The following is a 23,285-nucleotide window of genomic DNA, read 5'->3' on the forward strand; positions in this document are numbered from 1 at the left end:
TCATGTCATCTCAAATTTTACAATAAACTTTCTTTTCTCAACTACTCACCCAGTTAATAGTATAGTATATACTAACAAAGCAACCTAAGAAAAAAATTGAGTGAAACATAATCTGAAGGGTATTTCATGCTCTACATTTTGTAAAAATATCTACCTCCTGAGTTTAGCAAAAATTTAAAGTGTTGAACAATTTAATTTTTAAAGCAGCGAGCCAATGTTATCCTACATACCAGTGAAGCTTTACAAAGCTTTTTCTACCAAAAAAAAGCACCTTTATTCAAATGAAACTTTTCTATCACTTCATCAAAACAAGGATTCAAATGTTATCTATCAGAAATGAGCATAGAGTTACTTCTGCAGTCAAGTTTCCCATTTGGAAAATGACCGTTGGTTTTATTAGAGATTAGGTTACACGTATATCAGTCTTACTCAGTATTTTACTTTCTATTGTTTCCTAAGTTTAAGGAATAGTACTTGTTAAACAAGAAAATATATTTCTCTAATTTTAAAAAACAAGTGGGAAAAAATGTGTTCTAAAGCTGGCCAGTACCACGTTTAAACCCCAACTCTGTCAGTTACTGGTGTAGTTACCTGAACTTGGGTAAGTTATTTAACATTTTGAGCCTCAGTTTCTTCACTCACAAGATGCACATAATATCTACCTCACAGGGATGTTGTAATTAAAAAGATCCACCAAGAGAGAGTGTATGTTCAGTAAATGTTATTTCTTTTCCTCTCTTTTGCCTCAATTGACAGTGTAACATTACATTTCTACATATAACTTCTAAAGATGTAATGCAATGAAGAAGTATAGGAGAGTGTTGAAACACCTGTTCCATAATTCACTATAGTCAATTTTCCACTAAGCAGGGTAGAAGAGATCATTTTGTATGTGCTATATTTTTATACAATGTAGCTAGAGAATGAGTATGGACAAAAAATAGTTTAAAAGTGAGGCAAATGTATTTATCCTCTCTCATCCCACCATAATGCCTTCCAGCCAAAAAATTTCAGAGCCTGGCAGATTGTATATATGCAAATGTGATGTGAAATACTGGAAAAGGTTAGGAAATGCTAATCATGCTTTACTTTGTTAGCCTGAAATGTGTATAAAGTCACACATTAGAATAACCTACAATATGGGTCTCATCAGAACAAATCAGATAAAGGAGACTGTTCCCTTGACTTTCAGCAGGAATTGTTTTCAATGTTGTAAAAAATTATCACCTAAGATCATCTTCCAGGCTTAAAGAGGAAGAACAATTCAAATCAGTATTTCTGAATCAAGGTTTCAGGAACTCTAGAGTATTCTTAAATATTTTAAGGAAAATTCTGATGTTAAAAATATTTTATTAATTTAAAAACTTTCATTTTAAGCAACTTTATTAAGCAGACTGCTTTGTTGTAATGGCATGATACAACAATGTACTTTTCCAGGCTGCTGTCTGATACCTCTGAAAATATATAATTAGTTAAAAAAATACTTCCATTTCAGCAGGAGATCATCATGTATAAGTATGCTAGGACCAAAAGATGATCTGTGACTGATAAAATGCTACCTTGAACTCAGCAGGGTATACCATCTACTGACATTCTCCTACCTCGAAATGAAATGGACGTACGGACATTAAGAGAAGAATCTTCAGAGAGAGTAACAGTCTGAAATAACAGGAAGGGAAGAGGAAAAGAAAAGATCCAGAGTCCTAGTATATTAATATGGAGACCCAGGTTGTAGGAATGAGCAAGGACCATTACTTTTTTTTTTTTTTTTCCACCACCCTCAGGTTTCCACAAGTATATCTACCTTCCAAACTCCCTGATATCAGCAGTGGTTTTCCTGTCCAAAAGCTTATGCAATAGGAATTCCATCATGAAGGTGCTGAGCATGAGGCATTAGACACCTCTCTCAAAGTGTGGTTAAGATACCATCAAATTGTTCAGAATCCAAAGAATCTTCTATGCAATCACATTGAAACAATAAGAAACAAGCACTTTATATTCTTAATAAGGAATGTATATAATCCTTACCAATGTGACAGGATTAAGAATCAGCTCCTCATTTATCCTAAGGAAATATCAGAGATGTGCATAAAGACTTATGTACAGTGATATTCATCATACTCATTATACTGAAAAATAGAAAACAATCTAAATGACCAACAAGGGACTGGTTAAATAAATCATAATACATCTATTCATATGTAGGAATACTATGCAATGGTTAAAATCAGGGCCTCAAAGAAAATTTAATGATGCAAAAAATATGCTTGCAATATATTAAATGAAAAAGGATACAAAACTATATAGTATGACCCAATTTTGCATCCCTTCCTCCCAACATGTGTGCACGTAACTGGCAAAACAAATATAAAATCTCATCAGTCGTTACCTGGGTCATAGGATTTTCTTCTTTGTACTGTATTTTCAAAGTTACATGCACTTATTATGTATTAATTTTATAAAGAGAAAAACAATACATGTAATTAGAAAAATCAGTTTATTTCTAGTTAAGGTGTCCTTATGCCTGCTTTACTATTCCTCTAGCTACTTAAGGTCTGTTGGTACCCAACACTGTTCTATTTTCTAGATGAGGGTAAGAATGACCTCTGGTTATATTTACATTTTTATGTTTAAGAGGACCCTTTCAGAAACTTTTTTTTTCCCTGGTCCTGTGGTTGTGGCCAAGTTTCAGGCCGGGATCCACCTCATGTTTTTTGAAGTGTTACCGTCTAAGGGGGATTCTGCTTATGAAATAAGAGTATGCTGAGATAAGAATAAAGAAATGAAAACATAGTAGCCAAAATTAAATCTACATTGTGAATAGCAAGTATTAGAACTGACACTGCAGAAAACGGAATCCATGCCACAGAGGACAAACTTGAGTAAATGAAAAAAAAAAAAAGAAAGAAAGAAAGATTTAAAAACTATGGAAGACAGACATAGAAATAATCTATGAATAACAGATGTTCCTAAAGAAAAAAGAAAAAAACAGGCAGTTTAATCAATCAAAAGTGTAAGGAAACTTTCCAGTTCTGAAAAAAAAAAAATACCTGAGACTGGAGACTGAGAAGGTTCAACAGAGATCATCAACACCAAGACATGTCCTGGCAAATGTTTTTAAATTTCAAGGATAAAGATATAATCCTACAAGCATACAAGCAGAAAAAAATAGGTTATTTCAAAAGAACTGAAATCAGACTGACCTCAGATTTCTCCTCTGCAACAATAAAATGCCAGAAGACAATGAAGTAATCACTTACAGAGAATTGAAAAGGAAAAGTTATGATCTAAGAATTTTATACCTCATCCTAGTTTTTCGTGTTCAAAGGTCACAGGAAATTATTCTTAGATCTGCAAAGTCAAATTTTCACCATCCTGGTAGTTTTTTAAAAAATAAATTGTTCAAAGGTACATCCTAGACTGTCAAAAGAGAATAAGAGATAAAGAATATTGAGGTAGGAAAGAACTGATGAAGTATACTGACACCAACCTAACATTTAGAAATAACTGAGTAAAATAGTTAATTCCACTAAAAGAAAAGGGTTCAATAATGAAGAATAATAGATATAAGTATATAAACAATATAAAAGAAAAAACACTTCAGAAAGTTAAAAGTAGGATTTGTAACCTCAGGCTAAATTAATGTGAACTCAAAATAAAAGAGGTAGTGGGAGAAGCCAAGATTCTAAATTCTCTTTCCTAGAAGGATATTTTAAAACCATTATTTTTAGTAATTATCCAGTAAATATAAATTTTGGAATGTTCTGAAAAACCATATAGTAACCAAGAATATATATTACAGTTCAAGTCACTAAAGATAATAATTGGCAGAGACTATTAATAATACTTTATGCAGGCATCACATTCAACCCTAACAACATGAGTCAGGTATAATTATTCCTATTTTATAGTCAAGGAAACTAAGGCTCAGCAAAGTTAATTACTGAATGGCAGAAGCAGGATTCAAACCCAGATCTTTTTAGCTCCGTAATTCTTCTATATTTCATAAGCTCCTCAAACAAAACAATTTATATGGAAGAAAACAACGTCACAAGAATAAAAAAAGTAAAATAATATGACAGAAACCATTCCAAAAGTAATAATGTAAGAAATGTAAAGTTTAAAGTATCTAATTATACAAGGAAGTGGCTTGCTGGATATTAGATATTATTAAAGAATTACTGATGTTTTATGAGTGACGATAGTAGGGTGCTTATAAATTTTAAAAGTCTATCTTTTAAGAAGTATAAATGCAAATGTTTATCGGGGGGTGGTTGGGGGAATGAGAAGAGGAAGCAGAAATGGAACAAGATTGGCCATGAGTTTGATAATCCTTGAGGCTGGGTTATGGGAATATGTTGGTTCATTACACTACTCTCTCCAGTCTGGTATGTGTTTGAAATGTTTGATAATCATAACTTTAATAATCACGTTATATTGTTTAAAAAGTAAACCAACAACTATTTACTACTTTAAAGAGAAACCCAAACCAAACAGATAAGTATAAAGAAAAACAAAACAAGTGTTTAAAACATTAATACCAAAAATAAAATGTAAGGCAAAAACCTTAAGCTGAGTAAAAAAGTCATTTGGATTAAAGATATAATCAATATTGAATACACACAGTAATAATGATTGCTATCATTTACTGAGCTCTTACCACATACCAGGCAAATGCTAAGGACTATTATCTTTGATGCTTCTTAACAACTTTGTGAGGTATTATCACCAGTTTACAAATGAGGAAATTAAGCCAAGATAGGTATGTCAATCTTTCTAAGCACTGGATCCCCAGTCCCCTAGCAAAATGCCTGGCACACACAGTAGGTGTTCAATAAATATTTGCTGAATATATGAGAAAGTCTAATATACTGCCTAAGGCTGATAAGTAGAGCCTAAATTCAAACCCAAATCTAATTCTAAAACCCCTACTTCTTTGTTTTTTGTTTTGAGATGGAATCTGGATCTGTCACCCAGGTTGGAGTGCAGTGGCACAATCTCGGCTCACTGCAACCTCCACCTCCCGGATTCAAGGGATTCTCCTGCCTCAGTCTCTTGAGTAACTGGGACTACTGGTGTGTGCCACCACATCCAGCTAATTTTTGTATTTTTTTTAGTAGAGACTGGGTTTCACCATATTGGTCTGGTTGGTCTCAAACTCCTGACCTCAAGTGATCCACCCGTCTCGGCCTCCCAAAGTGTTGGGATTACAAGCGTGAGCCACCGCGCCTGGCCCTAAAACCCCTACTCTTAATCACATAAAAATCTTTTAATAATATTCCATAGTAAGAGTGCAGAGGTTTATTTCCTTCTGTGTATTTTCTACCATTAGCATGTATCACTTTTTAAGCAAAAAAGTCATTAAAAACAGTAAATGCATAATAGTATTGAACATTTAACCATGACTAAACCAACCACAAAACACAAAAGCAGATGCTTTGGAGAATATAACATAAATGGAAAGAAAATGGATGGGAAAATTTTAGTGCACTAATATCAACTAGCATAATAAATAAGGACAAAGCATTTGAAATAATTTATATTAGAACAGGTAGATAATGAATTTTATAATGTAAAAAGAATATGGGTTGTTTTCAACTTTTAAGTTTCTACAAAAAGTTATAAAAACTGACCATGTCACCTAGGATGGCGTACAGTGGTGCAGCCTTAGCTCACTGCAGCTTCAAACTCCTGACCTCACGCAATCCTCCCACCTCAGCCTCCGAAAGTGCTAGGATTACAGGCATGAGCCACTGCACCTGGCCAGTTTAAAATTCTTAAAGGCAGGAATTACACAGATCACATTTCTGATTATAATAAAATACTGAATAAGGAAATAAAGCACTCACTCAGAAATTAATATTCTTCTAAATAACGACTGGGTCAAGGAAATAAGTAACAGCTATTATTTATTCATTGCCTATTTTGTTCAAACTACAGTGCTACCTGTGTTACACATATTCTCTCATTGAATCCCAATTAATAATTAAAAACCATCCATGAGGTAAGTTATTATGTATAACAGGGAAGAAAAAAAGTTAGGTTGAGATTTTAATAACTTGTCCAAGATCATAGTTATTAAATCTGCAGGTAATTAAATTCAAGTTCAAATACAAAGCTCCTACTACTTACATAGAAATGCTGCTATATTGCTTAGAATTCACGTACAAGCATCTAGCTATGCTCATTTTTCTTCATTCATAAAATAGTTTTGTAATAAAAGTGGAGAAAACTAGAGTTCTTTAGCACAACATGTTCTGAAAGTATTTATTTGTTAAACACACTATTCTAGGAAGGTTATGGTTCATTTTTCTAACATATCATTGATCAGATAAAATATTTCAAATTACATAATCTCCTAAAAGGGATTCCTTTAAATATATCCATTTTTATTAGGACAAGGAAAAATGAAAGAAAACATAAAAATTAGGTAAACAAAATAGGGAATATAAGGAAAACATGACTTGCCACTACATTTATTTCTAAAACCTGGTATATCCTTGGAAAAGCTGCTTTTTTCTGGTACTTATCTGTAATCCATAAGAGTTCTATGGAATCTTGGCCAGCATGGATTTGAAAGTCTGCCACTAACTGTGGGCAAGCCCCCAAGCCTCTCTAAGTTGTGGTTGCTTCATCCATAAATATGTGACTATCCAGGAGCTCTCCCAACTTGAAAGTTTTATGATCTTCTATAAAACTTTAAGGATTAAAGTTTTAGATTAAAGTTATTTAAAATTTTGGGGGGTTTTCGTACCCAAGGAAGTTACTGATTCTATGTTTAAAGCTGTTTTTAACGTTACTTCTAAGTATAACTTTTTCTTCCACTTCTGCATTCAGAATAGTTTTATCTATACCTGTCAGTGGTGCTTTTGTTCCCCAATGTAAACACAGATAATGCCAAAGAACTGACTATATGAATGTTGTCAACTAAAAGAAAAAAATACAATATTGGTTTTTGTGCAGATTAAGGGAACGTAAAGCAATTTTATAACTTCCACAATCTGATCTATTATTTTACTAGAGAAAATCAGTAAAGTATCAATTTAAAAAATTGGGATCTACTCCTAAGCCTATTCCTGCTTCTCCAATACCTTCAAACCCTCTTAGTACACAATGGCATTGGTAATATTTTCCAATCTGCCTGATGATCAAAATTACCTATAGTTCCTGTTAAAGATACATTACCTGGACCTATCTCAGCCTGACACTGAATCAGAATTCCCAGAAGCCTCATGGTTAAGTATATTATTTTTTAAACAGGCACCTTAGAGGATGCCTGTGATTAGACAAGACTGGGAGGCCAGGAGCGGTGGCTCACACCTGTAATCCCAGCACTTTGTGAGGCCAAGGCAGGTGGATCATGAAGTCAGGAGATTGAGACCAGCCTGGCTAACATGGTGAAACCCCCATCTCTACTAAAAACACAAAAGTTAGCTGGGCATGCTGGTGCGCGCCTGTAATCCCAGCTACCTGGGAGGCTGAGGCAGGAGAATCACTTGAACCTGGGAGGCGGAGGCTGCAGTGAGCTGAGATCGCGCCATGACACTCCAGCCTGGGCAATGGCATGACTCCATCTAGAAGGAGAGGAGGAGGAGGGGGAGGGGGAGGGGGACATGGGGGAGGGAGAGGAGGGGGAGGGAGAGGAGGGAGAGGAGGGGGAGGGAGAGGAGGGGGAGGAGGGGAGGGGGAGGAGGGAGAGGAGGGGGAGGGGGGAGGAGGGGGAGGGGGAGGAGGGGGAGGAGGAAGAGGAAGAGGAAGAAGAAGAAGAAAAAGACTGGGAAATCCCAGTGTAAACATCATGAGCTCTGGAGCCTGATACATAAAGTTTCAAAGCCTGGCTTTGTTCTTTATTATAGTTGTGACTTTGGGTAAGTGACTTAACATGAATCTCAGTTTTCTAATCCATAAAATTCGTATCCTAATTATGCTGGAGGTTGTGGTACAGTTCAGTATGCCCAGCCACACTAGGTGTTTAGGAGATGTCAGCTTCTCTTTCCTCCTGCTCATCTTGTCAGGGGAAACAACAATTACTATTATTTGAGGGGATTTTGAAGAGCCCCTTGCCCTAATGGGTCCACTTCCATTTCTAGGGCTAAAAATCTGAGTTCTGGATAACCCTTTAATGTATTACTTGGGTTGGCTAATTCAGGAGTCCTACAAACAAGTTAAATGATTTACTCTGGTTTCCAGAGGTTTAATGAAGCCCTCCTACCGAAAACAGATACACCATTATGCTGGGCTTCAAAGCCCAAGTTTTTATTTGCTGTGACTGTGGCAAAAATCATTCAAACCTCTGTTTCCCCATCTGTAAGACAAGTGATGCTAAATGCCTACTGAACTAATAAACATTATTGATAACGTAACTATTAATTAACACCTAAACATATATATTCTTACAAACATCTTTATGTACAAAAAGATAGCATTAATAACTTACAAGTAAAACAATGGTACTTGCTCAAATACACAATAAACCAGAACCTGTTTAACAGAATTCTTGCTTGTGTAATATCAACTATATCTCAATACAAAGCGTTTTAGGCATGTTTTTAGGTGAATTGACTTAGTAAGAAACAATCCAAATGATCCACTCTAATTAAAATATGTATGTGTATGTGTACACACACACACACACACACATATATATATATCTCACCCTAGGTATAAACATAACCTAGTAACAAAGCCACCAAAACTAATTTCTGAAAAGATAACCACAAATGTAGTTTCTAATTAGAGCTCCATGATTAATTCTATATGCATATTTATTAAGCATAAATAAACAGTATTAATAGGAATGCTTTACTAGGCTGGGCGCAGTGGCTCAGGCCTGAAATCCCAGCACTTTGGACAGGTGGATTGCTTGAGGCCAGGAGTTCAAGACCAGCCTGGCCAACATGGTGAAACTCTGTCTCTACCAAAAAATACAAAAATTAGCTGGGCGTGGTGGCACATGCCTATAGTCCCACGTACTCGAAGGCTGAGGCAGGAAAATCACTTGAGCACGGGAGGCAGAGGTTGCAGTGAGCTGAGATCGCGCCTCTATCTCAAAAAAACAAACAAACAAACAAACAAAAAAAAAAAACAAAAAAAACCCCACGTTACTAAAAATTGTTAAGTTTCAACTGCTCACATAAGCTATAACTTAGAGAAACCTAAGGAAATTTTTAAAAACGAAAAATCAGGATATTTATTCAAAACAAAGGAAAAGTTACCCTCAAATCTTAGAAAAGCAAAAAACAAGAAAAAAAAAAACTTCAAGTCCTATTGAAAGTAATTTAAATTACATTAAAGAACTATAGCTTTTTTTCTCATTTTTTCAAATCATTCTTTAATGGAATTCAGTAATTTTCTTCATTTAGGTCTTGTCCTTTGCTTGTTATGTTTATTTCTAGGCATTTAATATTTTTGTTGCTATTATGAATCTTTTTTTCATCATAATTTCTGTTTATGGCCCATAAACAGGCAAGCTGTTTGTTGATTTCTGAATACATTTTGTGTAATATCACCTTACTAGACTATCATTTGTTTTAATAAATCTTTTTAGGAGATTTCCTTAGATTGTCTAAATGGATAATTATATCATAGATGAATAATCTTTTATCTTTTTGAATACTCTTTGATTTTCTTATTTAATTGCATTAGCAAGCTCTTCTAGAAGGTAAAATAGAAGTGAAAATAGCAGGCATAGTTTTAACGAGAATGCCTGTAGTATGTCCCTATCAAGCTGGTTATTGGTCTGAGATTTTTTAAGTATTAAGGACATACCTTTTATTCCTAGTAGTAAAACTACTAGGAATAGGTTTTTTAATTGAGAATAGACACTTTAAACCATTTTAATTTTTTTTTAATTTTTTTTTTTTTGAGACAGAGTCTGGCTCTGTCACCCAGGCTGGAGTGCAGTGGCATGATCTCGGCTAACTGCAAGCTCCGCCTCCCGGGTTCACGCCATTCTCCTGCCTCAGCCTCCTCCCAAGTAGCTGGGACTACAGGCACCCTCCACCACGCCCGGCTAATTTTTTGTATAAACTTTTTTTCTTACATTTTATTTAGAAATGATCAAATGATCATAAAGTCACAGAAAGTTGCAAAAGTAATACAGAGAGGTCCCATACACTTTTAACCTACTTTACCCCAGTGGTAACATCTTATATCACTTCCTGTCAAAGCCAGGACATTGCAACTGGTACAATGCACAGATCCTACTCAGATTTCACTGGCTTTACGGGTATGTAGCTGTGTTTTCTAGGCCATTTGATCACATGTGTGGGTCTCTATATCCACCACAACAGTAAAGATACCAGTTTATTGCCACCAGGATCCCTTACGTGGCCCCTTTATGACCACACTTCCTTCCCCTTTTCCTAATTCCTGGCAATCAGTAATCTATTCTCCATTGCAATAATTCTGTCATTTTAAGAATGTCATATAAATCATACAGCATGTAACTTTTTTTCACTCAGCATAAATCCCTTGAGATTCATCCAAGCTATTGTGTGTATCGACAATTCATTCCTTTTTAGTTACTGAGTAGTATTATTCCATGATGTGGATGTGCTAGGTTATTTGACCACTTACCCATTCAAGGACATTTGGTTTCTAATTTTTGGATAGTACAAATAAAGCTTCTATGAACATCTGTGCACAGACTTATGTGGACGTAAGTTTTCACTTCTCTGTGGTGAATGTCCAGGAGTACAACTGCTGGATCATATAGCAAGCATATGTTTATTAATAAATGGTCAAACTATTTTCCTGGGGGGCTGTATCATTTTATACCCTCACCAGCAATATATGAGTGATCTAGTGTGTTTGCATCCTCGCCATTTATTATTGTCACTATTTTTTATTGTGGCCGTTCTAATAGGTGTGTAGTGATATCTCATATTTTTTCACTTCCCTGATACCTCACCATGCTGAACCTCTTTTCACATGCTTATCTGCTACTCATCTTTGGTGAAGTGTCTGTTCACTTATTTTGTCTAATTTTTTTTTGCCTAGATTGCTTGTCTTTGTTATTGCTGAGTTTTGAGAGTTCTCTGAATATTGTAGATACAAGTCTGGTCTCAGTTACAGGTTCATACCCTCCACAGAGTCTTTTTCATAGATAAAAGGTCTTGAATTTTCAGAAGTTCAATTTATTGTTTTCTTCTTTTATAGAATTTGCTTTTGGTCTCAGGTTTAAATGCTTCATTTAGCCCACAGTCCTGAAGATCTTCTCCTATGTCTAAATTCTATAAGTTTTCTAGTTTTACATTCAAATCTACAATCCATTTTAAATCAACTTTTACACAGTATGAGATTTGGGTTGAGACTGATTGTTTTACCTACAGATGTGCAACAGCTCCATGCACCATTGTTGAAAAGGCTATTTATCCTTCCTCTATCAAACCGCTTTTGTAACTTTGACAAAAATCAGTTGGCTGTACTTATACTTAGGTGGGTCTATTTCTTGTTCTCCATTTTATTCCACTGATCTATGTGTATATCCCCTTGCCAATACTACAGTATTTTGAGTACTGGAGCTATATAGTAAGTCTTAAAATCATTTGGAATGATTCCTCCCATTTTATTTTTAGAGAAAGGGTCTTGCTCTGTCGCCCAGGCTGGAGTGCAGTGGTGTGATCACAGCTAACTGCAGACTTGAACTTCCGGGCTCAAGTGTTCCTCCTGCCTCAGTCCCCCAAGTACCTAGGACTGTAAGTGCATACCACTATTCCTTGCTAATTTTTGTAAAAATTATTTTTCTAGAGATAGAGCCTTGCTATACTGCCCAGGCTGGACTTGAACTCCTGGCCTCAAGTGATCCACCCACCTCAGCCTCCCAAGGTGCTGGGACTACATCATTAAGTTTTATGTTAGCTGTGGGTTCATTATCAAGTTGAGCAAGTCCCCCTCTATTAGGTGGCTGTGTTTTTATTATGAATGAATGTTTAACTTAGCTAAATGTTTTTTCTCTTTCCTATAAGCCATTTCATGATCAAGAAAAAATATGTTTTCTCTATTAGTATCATGTGACTTGTCTTCTTTAACCTTTTAATACGGTAGGCTACCTTGATTTTTGGATACTGCGTCTGATGTGGAATAAAACCCAGTTGGTCATGGCATACAATTCTTACACGTTGTTGGATTTGTTTTGCTAGTTTTTGTTGAGGATTCTATGTTCTTCAGGGATATTGACCTGTAGTTTTCTATACTATCTTTCGGTTTTGCTATCAGGATAATACTGGCCTCATAAAATGAGTGGTAAAGTGTTCTCTATTTTCTGGAGGAGACTATGTAGAATCTATGTTATTTCTTTATTCCTGACAGTCCAAGTTTCCTTCTTTTATCATTCTCTTTCAGGGTCTGCTACTCACAAATTCTCTTAGGTTTCCTGCATCCGAGACCACTCTGATTTTATCTTCATTCCTGAAGGATATTTTCACTTGGTACAGAAATCTGGGTTGACAGTATTTTCTTTCAGCAATTGAAAAATGGTGTGCCATATCCTTCTGGCATCCACAGATGTTTTGAGATGAGGTTTCACTGTGTCACCCAGGCTGGAGTGCAGTGGAGCGAAGATGGTTCACTGTGGCCTTGACTGTCTGGGCTCAAGTGATCCTCCAGCTTCAGCCTACCCAGTAGCTGGAATTACAGGCCCATGCCACCATGCCTGGCTATTTATTTTTAATATTGTTATTATTTGTAGAAATGGGGTCTTGCCATGTTGCCCAAGCTGATCTTGAACTCCTGGGCTCAAGCAATCCTCCTGCCTTGGCCTCCCAAAGTGCTGGGATTATAGGCGTAACCCCCTCAAAGTGCTGAGATTACAGACGTAAGCCTCCCAAAGTGCTGAGATTATAGGCGTAAGCCACTGTGCCTGGCAGACGTCCACAGATTCTGATGGAAAATCTGCTGTCACATGAGTTGTTCCCTATAGGTAACAGTTCATTTCTCTTTAGCTGCTTTAAAGATTCTTTTTCAAAAGTTTGATATTTAATTTTTCAATTGTCATAAATTTTCAATGGTCATAAAATATAACATAAAATCCACTATCTCAACTATTTTAAGTGTATGGTTTAGTAGTAGTATTCACATTATGTAACTAATCTTCAGAACTATCTTGCAAAATTGAAACTCTGTATCTATTAGACAGTAACTACTCATTTCCAAAAGTTTGATTCTGATTTTGTCTAGGAGTGGATTACTTTGGGTTTATCTTATTTGGGATTCAGTCAGCTTCCTGAATCTGTAAGATTATGTCTTTTGCAAAATTTGGGGAAATTTCAGCCATTATTTCTTCAGGTCCACTTTTTTTCCCTTTCTGGGACTCTGATGACATAAATGTCAAATCTTTTGTTAATGTTCACCAGGCCTTTGAGGCTCTGTTCATTTTCCAGTTTTTCTCTATTTTTCATTTCTACTGCTTTATCTCCAATGTTATTCTTTCCTGTCATCTCCATTCTCCTATCTAGCCCATGTAGTAAGTTTATTACAGTTACTGTATTTTTCAGTTCTAAAATTTCTATTTGGTTCTTCCTTATAGCTTCCATTTCTTTCCTGAGACGAATTTCTCATTTGTTTCAAGTGTGTTTGTGATTGCTCACTGAGGCATTTTTGTGATGGCTGCTTTAAAATTCTGGTCTGATAATTACATCTGAATTATCACAGTGCTGACGTCTGTTGACTGCCTTTTCTCATTCATGTTGCAATTTTCCTGGTTTTTGGTGTAGGTGATTTTTTACTGTCTAATGGATATTTGGAGATTATAGGACTCTTTCCTATTTAATCTTTTTTTTTTTTTTCTGAAGCAGGCAGTCCTCCTGTTGAGGTGGAGTGTGAGGAGGGTGAGTGTGTATGTTCAGCTTCCCTCTGGGCCCTATCAACATCACCCAGGCAAAAGTGGAGCAGTGACTCACACTGTTTTGTTGCAGATGGGTGGGATGGAAGTTCAGCTCCACTATTAGTCCCAATGAAAGTAGGGCACCAACCTGTATCACCTCATTGCCTCTGACTAGGGGTGTAAGTTCACCTCCCTGCTGGGCCCTGATGATGACAGGGAGGAGGAAAGCAGAGGGCTGACTCATACCTCTTTGTTGCTGCACTATAAAGCCAAAAGCTCAGCTCCCCAAAGGACCCAGCTAACAACAGGGGAGGGAGGGTAGAGGAGGAAGCAGAATGCCAACTAGCCCTGCCACCCATCACTTGCCAGATGGGAGTGAAGGCTCAGTTCTCCACTGGGCCCCACTGACATTAGTGGAGGTAAGATGTGTTGAGAATCCTACCTCCAACCTTCTTGTTCTGCCTGTTGATATCAGGTGAGGGTAGAGTATGGATTAGCCCTGGCTCACGTCACCTTGTTAAGTGTCACTGCTTCTGGGTTGGGGTGGAGGCTCAATTTGCTGCTAGACCCCACTGCTGCTAGACACCACCCTGGCAAGAGCACAGCTTCCTTCTGCTGGAAGAGGAATGAGGGAAAACGCTTCCTGCCTGGTCTGCCAAAACCACCCAGCAGGGGGAACCAAAGTGCTGTCTGCTTTTGCTGGGCAAAGAAATGGGCACTTAGGTCTCTGATATCCCCAGCCCACACCACTGGGTTGGGGAGTGAGAGCACTGTTATTTGCTTCTTTGGGGTGAGGTGGGGTTTTTCTGATGGTATTTGGCCAGGGTAGGGTGAGTATTGTCAAAAAGGTTCAGTTTTATTTGGCTACCTTTCCCCTAGTTGTTTGTCTAAAGGAAACAGTCTTTTTCTCAGAGCTCTTTTTGTCTGTGACTGTTGGCAGTTCTAGTTTGGAGGCTTTCATAGCACCCTGTCTAGGATATATGGGAGGCGACAGGAAGAACACAAATAGTGAATTCCCTGAATTTTCTTGAGTCCCAAGGTCTGCAGGCTGTTTGCCTTCTTTTTCCACCTTTAGAATGTTCCTGTGCTTGTTTGTTATGTTATATCTAAGGAGTTTTAGCTGTAAGGGAGGATCAAGGAGGAATAGGGGTCCTCTATCTTGGCAGAACCAGAAGTGTCCTCCAAGTGATTAATTTTTATGTTGAAAATAACATTTATTTTCTAATTTTCCACATTAGGGCTGAAAATGTACTACAGAAAACTGCTGTAACATTATAGGTCATAATTTCCTCCTAAAGATCCAATTACATCTGCTTATATTATTCTTTACTAATTTACCTTGTTTCATGCTATTAAACTTCCTGCCCACTCCAGTACTTTTAGACTTTAACGTTCCAAAAGAAAATAATTGCATTTAATTCATTTTCAACTAGTAGTATACTATACATACTCAGAAAAGCTTGTGGGGGAGGCGGGGTGGTGGGCAGGAGATAGCTTTAAAACTCATTTATGAGCTCTTCTTTTTACTAATCCAAGGCAAAACTTATTTTTAATTTGCCTATGACATTTCTCTAAGGATTACTTAACATGAACATCCATTTTGATAATTATTACTCTTGAATTATACCAACAGCCAGCAAGAACTTGAAGGAAAACAGGCAAATAAGGTTTTGTTTTATTTGCATTTTTGCTTCTTCAAATAACATACCTATATGTGTTACTTCACTTGAGATGGATTCCTGAATTCATTTATCTGTTGATTTATATTTAATTTCAGAGATTCTAGGCCTATTGTTTTTCTATTATTAAGATTAGTAATTAATCTTCAATTAACACCTGCACTTTTGCTTTAAATAAGAAACTATAGACTAGTTTAGGCCGAGGAGACTCTAAGGAAAAATATCACTGCCCCAATCTTTTCTTTCTGTAACTTTCTTTTTTAAGTTCTATTATCAATATTTAACTCTTTGTTGTGTTCCTCTAGGAATTCCACTCTGGCTGAGAGAAGGGGTGCCTTGGTGAGAGGTATCCTAAGGCACTTTCATAGAACCTAGAGCTCTATTAACCCAGTTGGAAAACCACTATTTTAGGAAAAACCTTGTATTTATCAAATCTAAAAAGAAAGAAAATATCTTTATTAAAACCATGTATTGAAACTAAGTTTTCTAAGAAATACATATACAAGAAACTTCCATATCAGCATTAGAGCAAAAGCCAACTTAAGTCCCTAAAACAGTAACAAAATAAGCACATGAATTACGTATACAAATGGACAAGAAGCACATGAAAAGATCCTTAACATCATTAGTCATTAGAGAAATGCAAATCAAAACCACAATGAGATACCACTTCACACCCACTAGGATGGTTATAGTAGAAAAGACAGTAAGTGATGGTAAGGATGTGGAAAAGCTGGAACTCTCATACACTGCTGATGGGAATGTAAAATGGTACAGGCCAGTTGGAAAAGGCTGGCAGTACCTCAAAAAGCTAAACATAGACTTACCATATGACTCAGCAATTCTACTCCTAGGTATATATCCAAGAAAAATGGAAACATATGTTCACATAAAAACTTAATACGAATATTCACAGCAGCATTACTCATAATAGACAAAAAGTAGAAACAATTTCCAATGTCCATCAACTGATAAATGGATAAACAAACTGTGGTATATCCATACAATAGATTATTCAGCCACATAAAAGAATGAAGTCTTGCTACATGTTATAACATGTATGAATCTTGAAACATGTAAGAACCTTGAAAACAGACACAAAGGTCACATACTGTAGGATTCCATTAATATGAAATGTCCAGAATAGGTGAATCTAGAGACAGAAAATAGGACTGGGAGAATGGAGGAAATGGGGAGTGACCGCTAATGTGTATGAAATTTCTTTTTGGGGTGATGAAACTGTTCTAGGAAATAGATAGTGGTGATGGCTGCACAACCGTGGGAATATAGTAAAAGCCACTGAATTATATACAAGGGTGAATTTTATAGTATGTAAATTTCTCAATTAAAAAAGGAATTAGGCTGGGTACAGCGGCTCATGCCTGTAATCCCGGCATTTTGGGACGCCAAGGCGGGCGGACCACCTGAGGCCAGAAGTTCGAGACCAGCCTGGCCAACATGGCAAAACCCTGTCTCTACTAAAACAAAATTAGCCGGGCGTGGTGGTGGGCACCTGTAATCCCAGCTACTTGGGAGGCTGTGGCAGGAGAATCACTTAAACCCGGGAGGCAGAGGCTGCAGTAGGCCGAGATTACAACACCGCACACTCCAGCCTAGGAAATAAGAGCAAAATTTCGTCTCAATAAAAAAAAAAAAAAAAAGGAATTAGGCTGGATGCGGTGGCTCGCGCCTTTAATCCCATCACTTTGGGAGGCAAAGGCGGATGGATCACCTGAGGTCAGGAGTTCGAGACCAGCCTGGCCAACATGGAGAAACCCCATTTCTACCAAAAGTATAAGAATTAGCCAGGAATGGTGGTGGGCACCTGTAGTCCCAGCTACTTGGGAGGCTGAGGCAGGAGAATAACTTGAACCCAGGAGGCAGAGGTTGCAGTGAGCCGAGATTGCGCCACTGCACTACAGCCTGGGTGACAGAATACATACATATACAAGGAACTTCCGTATCAGCATTAGAGCAAAAGCTCTGGGTGATGGAGTGAGAAAAGAATTAATTAGGGCTATTTGACCTGACAGTCTAAGAAAAAAACAAAACAAAACAAAAAAAAGATTGCATAACTTTCCTTTTAAATTTCCTTTTCTTATACGATAGTAAGATAATTGTTAACCTTTCTGGGTTGAGCCAAATTCTGTTTTCTAGCACTCTGAGGGAACATCAAGTAGATTTTTCTGAAAAGAGGATGCAAAGAGAGAGAGGTAATGATTTAATAAGCTGCAATCAAAGAACAGAGCACATTTACTCAGGCATACACCTAGGGGCTTCTGTAAAGAGAGCTGTTAGGTACTAGGCGGCATCCCTCCCCCCCTTTTTCCAAGTACTGTAATTTTTGTATCAAACGTTAGACATTTTGTTTTATTTGTAAGACAGCTCGTTAGAAATCTCAAATAATCTTCCCATACAATGTCATAAATGCTGTTTTTCAGGCCAACTCACAAAAACCTGTTTAACTCACTGTATTTGGAAACTAACATCAACCTCACATGGTTTTACTAACTTTTCTAACTTTACCTATTGACTACTTAAGCACTGTCTCTATTGTGAATAGCATTCCTAATTCATGCCAGGATCACATCATCTCTACAGGCCTCCTTGGTGAGAAGAGGGCTTCATGCTACATGCATACATATATTTATATATGTGAGAAGTCACCTATCTCTCTAGGTTATTCTCTACATCTCCATAATAGCTACTCATGTAAACTACCTGGATCCTTTTTCCCCGGTAGCAGATTTCGTTTAGACTGAGTCACTCACCTGGATGCTCTCAACTCAAACAGGGCTGTGTAGTGAAAAGTCAATAGAATTTGCAATCTGTGAGACTCGGGTTTGAATTCTGGCTCCTTCAGTTACTAGCTGTGCAACCATGAGCACGTTATTTAACCCTTCTAGGCTTCAGTTTCCTCATCTGTAAGTTGAGGATAATTATGTATACTTCATTCAAGTTGATATACACAAAGTGACTTGTCAAGGGGAGCATTCAATAGACGTGAGCTTCCTTCCATCTTCACTTGGGAAAGAGCAGTGATCTCAACGTACCCCTCACCCTTAGTTTGTAGGTAGGAACATTCTGAAGTTGTTTTTGTAAACTAAGGACTGTATTTTCCAGACTTATAAATTAAGGCTAAGGCAAGACTGTGTATTATTTTGGATTTGAGTACTCTTGACATAGCGAATGAGTGAAAATTAGCAGAGGGTAGAGAAAAAGTAATATTTGAACTTTTGTCCATTGTGGCTCTTTCAGAATTTGTATTTAAGATAGTTTTGATAAAATTAAAAAGTTGTATTGATATGTTGTGGATGACAAAATGAATTTTAGTGAAATCAATGTGTTGCACACCCCAACTCTGACTTTGTTAACATATCACCTGGAGCAGGTCTGCCTGAACAGGTCTCAATTTTCTTATATAAATAGGGTAGAGCTAAATTGTTCTCTGCTCTAAAATTCTATGCTAAAAAAATTTAAATGCTTTCATATTTCAAGATGCACCAATCCACTTTTTCAGTTTTAACTAGCACAGTACAGTGGATGCAACACAATATTTAAACAAATTACCATACAGTAATTTATTCATCCAATAATATAGAAGATAATTGTGTATTTTTCTACCCAGAGACATTAGTCTTACTGTTTATATCTCTGTCTGTAAGCTCTGTGCACAAGAGGAAACTTATAATTACAACATTTTTTGATATTTAAATTTCCCCCAATGCTTTAGTGTTATCACTTGAATGAGATGTCACAGTAAAACTATTAAAGTTGTAGGAAGAAAAGAATGCTGATTTGTGGGGTATGTACCACCCTAGAGGGTTTATCAGAATCTTCAGGATAGAAAAGGGCAAAACAAACCTGATTAAAAATAATTTGAAAAAGCATGTTAAATATTTGTTTTTAGAAAAGCTTTAGCCTATTAAATTCAAGATATAAATCATACAAGGTAGAAATGAAAAAAACAGTGGTGTAAAAAATGCATTCAATTTGTACTAATACTGTAATTGGGAATTGTACTGTTCATCATGGTAGCCAATAGCCACTGGTGACTATTAGTTAAAATTAAAAAATTCACTTCCACACTAAACACATTTCAAGTGTTCAATAGCCACATATGGGTAGCAGTTACTGTAGTAAACAGTGCTGATCTAGAAATTTTTTGTGATTTTAAGTAAATCTTTATTATTTTGTATTATTTTCAGATAGATGCCTCTGTTCCTAAACGTGAAGAAATGAAGTAACATTCTAGATAGCTGAGGTTTTTGCTATAGATTTTGCAAGATTTCTGAAGTGAAAATTTATCCCAAACCACTGCACTTGAGATGCATTTCAACCTATTAATGTCAAAATGATCTTTTGCTTCAGGCTATCATTTGACATCTGCTTCTAACACATATCAAATGACTGAACCAAGTTTCCTATAACTAGCTTTGTGGCCCAAAGAATAGAGCCAAGCTCACAGAAATCTAAATGACCAGGTCAGATTTGAAGATGAGATCACCATATGTAAGATTATAAAAATCAATCTATATGGTGGACAAAACTAGTTTTTAAGGTATGTAAGAGACCATAGATATATTAGTTAAGATGAGAAAATTTGATTTAACTTATGCTATGGTTGTAATTCTATTATGACAAGAAATCTAAAAGTGCTTTTAGATTTATACCTAAGTGTAGAGTAACAAATATTTAGGAAACTAACACTATTTTATGAGAACAACAGAAAAGGACTCACAATGTGGAGAGTTGACTCCAGGCAAGGCAGTAAGCTAGTTTTCAATTTAAAGCTGCCTGTTTTTTAGTTCATTTATGTTCTACTTTCCAGCTGACATCTTCAAGAGGGGAACTTAAATATGCAGGGCAGGTAATGCCAGCAATTGAGCCGTTCTGTTATGGTATGTAAAACATAAAATCGCTATTCATTATTTGGAAATATGCCCAGCAAACACCCCTGACCCCAGAGGTATTTGTACATGATGAGCAGAGATCAGAAAAAGGGTGAGGCTGCTATTTTACATTATTTGGAAACAGTAACTTTTGTATATTACTAATCCTAGATGTCTATTCTCTAGTAAGTGAAAATGAGAAGCAATTAATTTTAACAGGAAAATGGAAGAGAAAAGCAGATTAACAGTGGCATAAAGTGGCATATAAGAAAATTTTTAAACTACAAATATTAGACATAAGTTACAGAAACAGTCAATGTACAAACCATTTAGTAGGGGCAATTAGCTTGATATTAAGGTAGAATATGACCATTAATTTTTAGAACACCGAATCAAAAGTGTAAATTATTTTTAACTTTTATCTAAATTATTATTACATTTATATTCACTATTAAGATGGAACATTTTTATACAATTTAGAAAGATTTCAATTCAAAATGAAACAAAACTCTTGACAGTTAATGAAAACACTTCAATACAGTCAATTAAACATAACAGCTCATTTCCAGGCAATACTGGATCACGTTACTGTAGTTATCAGACTTTCCAAAACTGTGTTCTGCAAAGCACTTTGTGTCCACTGAGACTTCAATAGATGGTTCACAAAAAAGGGGTTCTGACATCAAGTCTCAAATGCTGTGGGCCATATCCGTTTTGCAGATTCACTGTATACAACATCTTAAAAGTTCTAAATTATACAGTAAAGACAGGTTAAATCTTATTTAATGCCACATTTCCCCAACTTACTTGATTATGCCACACTACCTTGTTTTTTGGAGGGGGGTGATTCTTGAGGCATGGATACACCTTTTAACATCATATCTCCAGAGACTTTTCAGCTTGAAAAATACTATATATACTATTTAGAGTTTTGTAAGAACCAATACCACATTACAGGCAAAATCTAAAGGACTACATTTATAGACAGGAAAACCCAGTTCCCTTATGGCATTTCCAAATAACTATAACAAATGTATTTATAGCAATGGGGAAGGAGGTGTGACGTATTAATTTCTTTCCCTAAAAATTAACAGAACGGATTCATCCTAAAACATAAAAAGGTGTGCACATTGTGTGTTGGTATGCTTTAGAAGGAAAGTTAAAATTCTACCTATTGATGCTATAAACTGACTTTAACCATTTCTTCAGGGACACATTACCTTCAAGAGATAAACATACAGGATACACTATATTTCACTGATTAAAAGATACAATCAAGTGTAAGATATACTATTATTTTATATATTAAGGAAAAACATGCTGCTAATTAAACTATGACATGCCATGGATTGTGAGACATCTTCCAATTTGAGCAATGTTAAAAATGTGAACAAACTTTCCTTTCTTCCTTCTTCCACATATATTCTTCACAATGCTGTTTTTTTCCCTTTAAAGACAATATTGAGGAAGGGATCAATGCAAAAAGGACAAGATTCAAGAGATTTCTATTCCCCTTGCCCTTTCAATTACATTCAGATATTACCATGACTATTTAAACTGATCAATCAAATAAATCACTTTTAATTGTTTTGCTGGATTCTAAAAAATTACCCCAGAGCAAAAACAAAGAACTCAGACAGTTCTTTAAGAGGGATGATTCACTGTAACTGTTGTTTATTAAAAACTTAAACCATGTACTGAACCAAGTACTTTACATATATTATCATTTCATTTAATTCTCACCAAAACTCTATGAGGTAGACATTATTTTCATCCCTATTTTACAAATTAGCATGTTGAAGTATAGAGATGTTAAATATAACTTGCATAAGGTTACAAAGTTATTAAGTGACAGAGCCAGGACTCAAACACAGGTCTTTATGGCTCCAGAGCTTATGTTCTTTAACACTTTGCTATTAATCCAAATAACCCCACAAAGTCCCTTCTAAGTTTTAAGAATAAGCAAAAACCAAAATACTTAATTACTAGTAACTAATGTATTTGCTTAAAACAGGCCACATGACAAAAAGACAAATATTGAATGTTCTTACTCACACGTGGGGCTCATGGGTAGGGAGTTATTACTCAGAATGAGAGTTACTAGAGGATAGGACGAGTGTGGGGGTTACAGAGGGGGTAGGGGTGAAGAAAGGTTGGTTAATAGGCACAGTACAAACATACAACTGGATAGAAGGAATAAGTTCTAACAATGGATAGCAGAGTAGAGTAGGGTGACTATAGTTAATAACAATGTATTATATATTTCAGAATAGTTAGAAGAGAGGATTTGAAATGTTCCCAACACAGAAATGATTAATGGATACCCCAAACACCCTCATGTGATCATTACACATTCTATGCATGGAACAAAATATCACATGACCTCATAAAAATGTACAAATATTATCTATCAATTAAAAAGTAAAAATTTTGGTGTGCCAAAGTTTCTTTCAACAGTTTGTTTAACCAAAGAGACAACTTTCTCCTATGTTTCTGTACATTAGGGATTAATAAATATTGGCTTTTAAATTGTACAACTTGGTAAACTGTCAAAAAATAAGTAGGCCAAATGTATTAAAATAATCATTATGTGCTATATGGATACATTTTATCCTGAACGTGTTTTATAAAACACACACACACACATTTGTGTTTGTTTTGCTAAATCATGACAAAACTTAATGATTAAACATGGTAGTTTTTACTGAATGATTAAATAGGGTAGTTTTTCTTTGCTTTAATGCTTTTTGGTGTTAAACTGATAAACCAGAATATGTGAGATCTGATATCTCCAAGTTAATGATATAGGTCACTGTATTAATTCCAAAAGAACACACTGATGGGAGCGGAGTGGAAGGAAGATATTGAATGCTAGGTATTACAATTTAG

General features: G+C 36.0%; 1 protein-coding gene across 5 annotated transcripts in view; it reads right to left on the reverse strand.

Annotated features, from left to right (window-relative positions):
* Positions 1 to 23,285, reverse strand: part of RPS6KA3 (ribosomal protein S6 kinase A3) — a 125,171-nt gene that overhangs the window by 96,707 nt on the left and 5,179 nt on the right. The window contains exons 2-3 of one of the 5 annotated variants that reach the window (XM_010379704.2): positions 3,051 to 3,144; positions 2,029 to 2,065 (exon numbers count right to left, since the gene is read on the reverse strand). The exons of 2 other annotated variants lie outside the window; for them this stretch is intronic. The gene's annotated coding sequence lies outside the window, so the exon portion shown is untranslated. Of the gene's footprint in view, positions 1 to 2,028; positions 2,130 to 3,050; positions 3,145 to 23,285 lie in introns of those variants that run through there. 2 more of the 5 variants (XM_010379701.2, XM_030933532.1) reach the window with 2 other exon arrangements.

The sequence above is a fragment of the Rhinopithecus roxellana genome, chromosome 7, assembly GCF_007565055.1.
Source record: "Rhinopithecus roxellana isolate Shanxi Qingling chromosome 7, ASM756505v1, whole genome shotgun sequence".
Classification (NCBI taxonomy): domain Eukaryota; kingdom Metazoa; phylum Chordata; class Mammalia; order Primates; family Cercopithecidae; genus Rhinopithecus; species Rhinopithecus roxellana.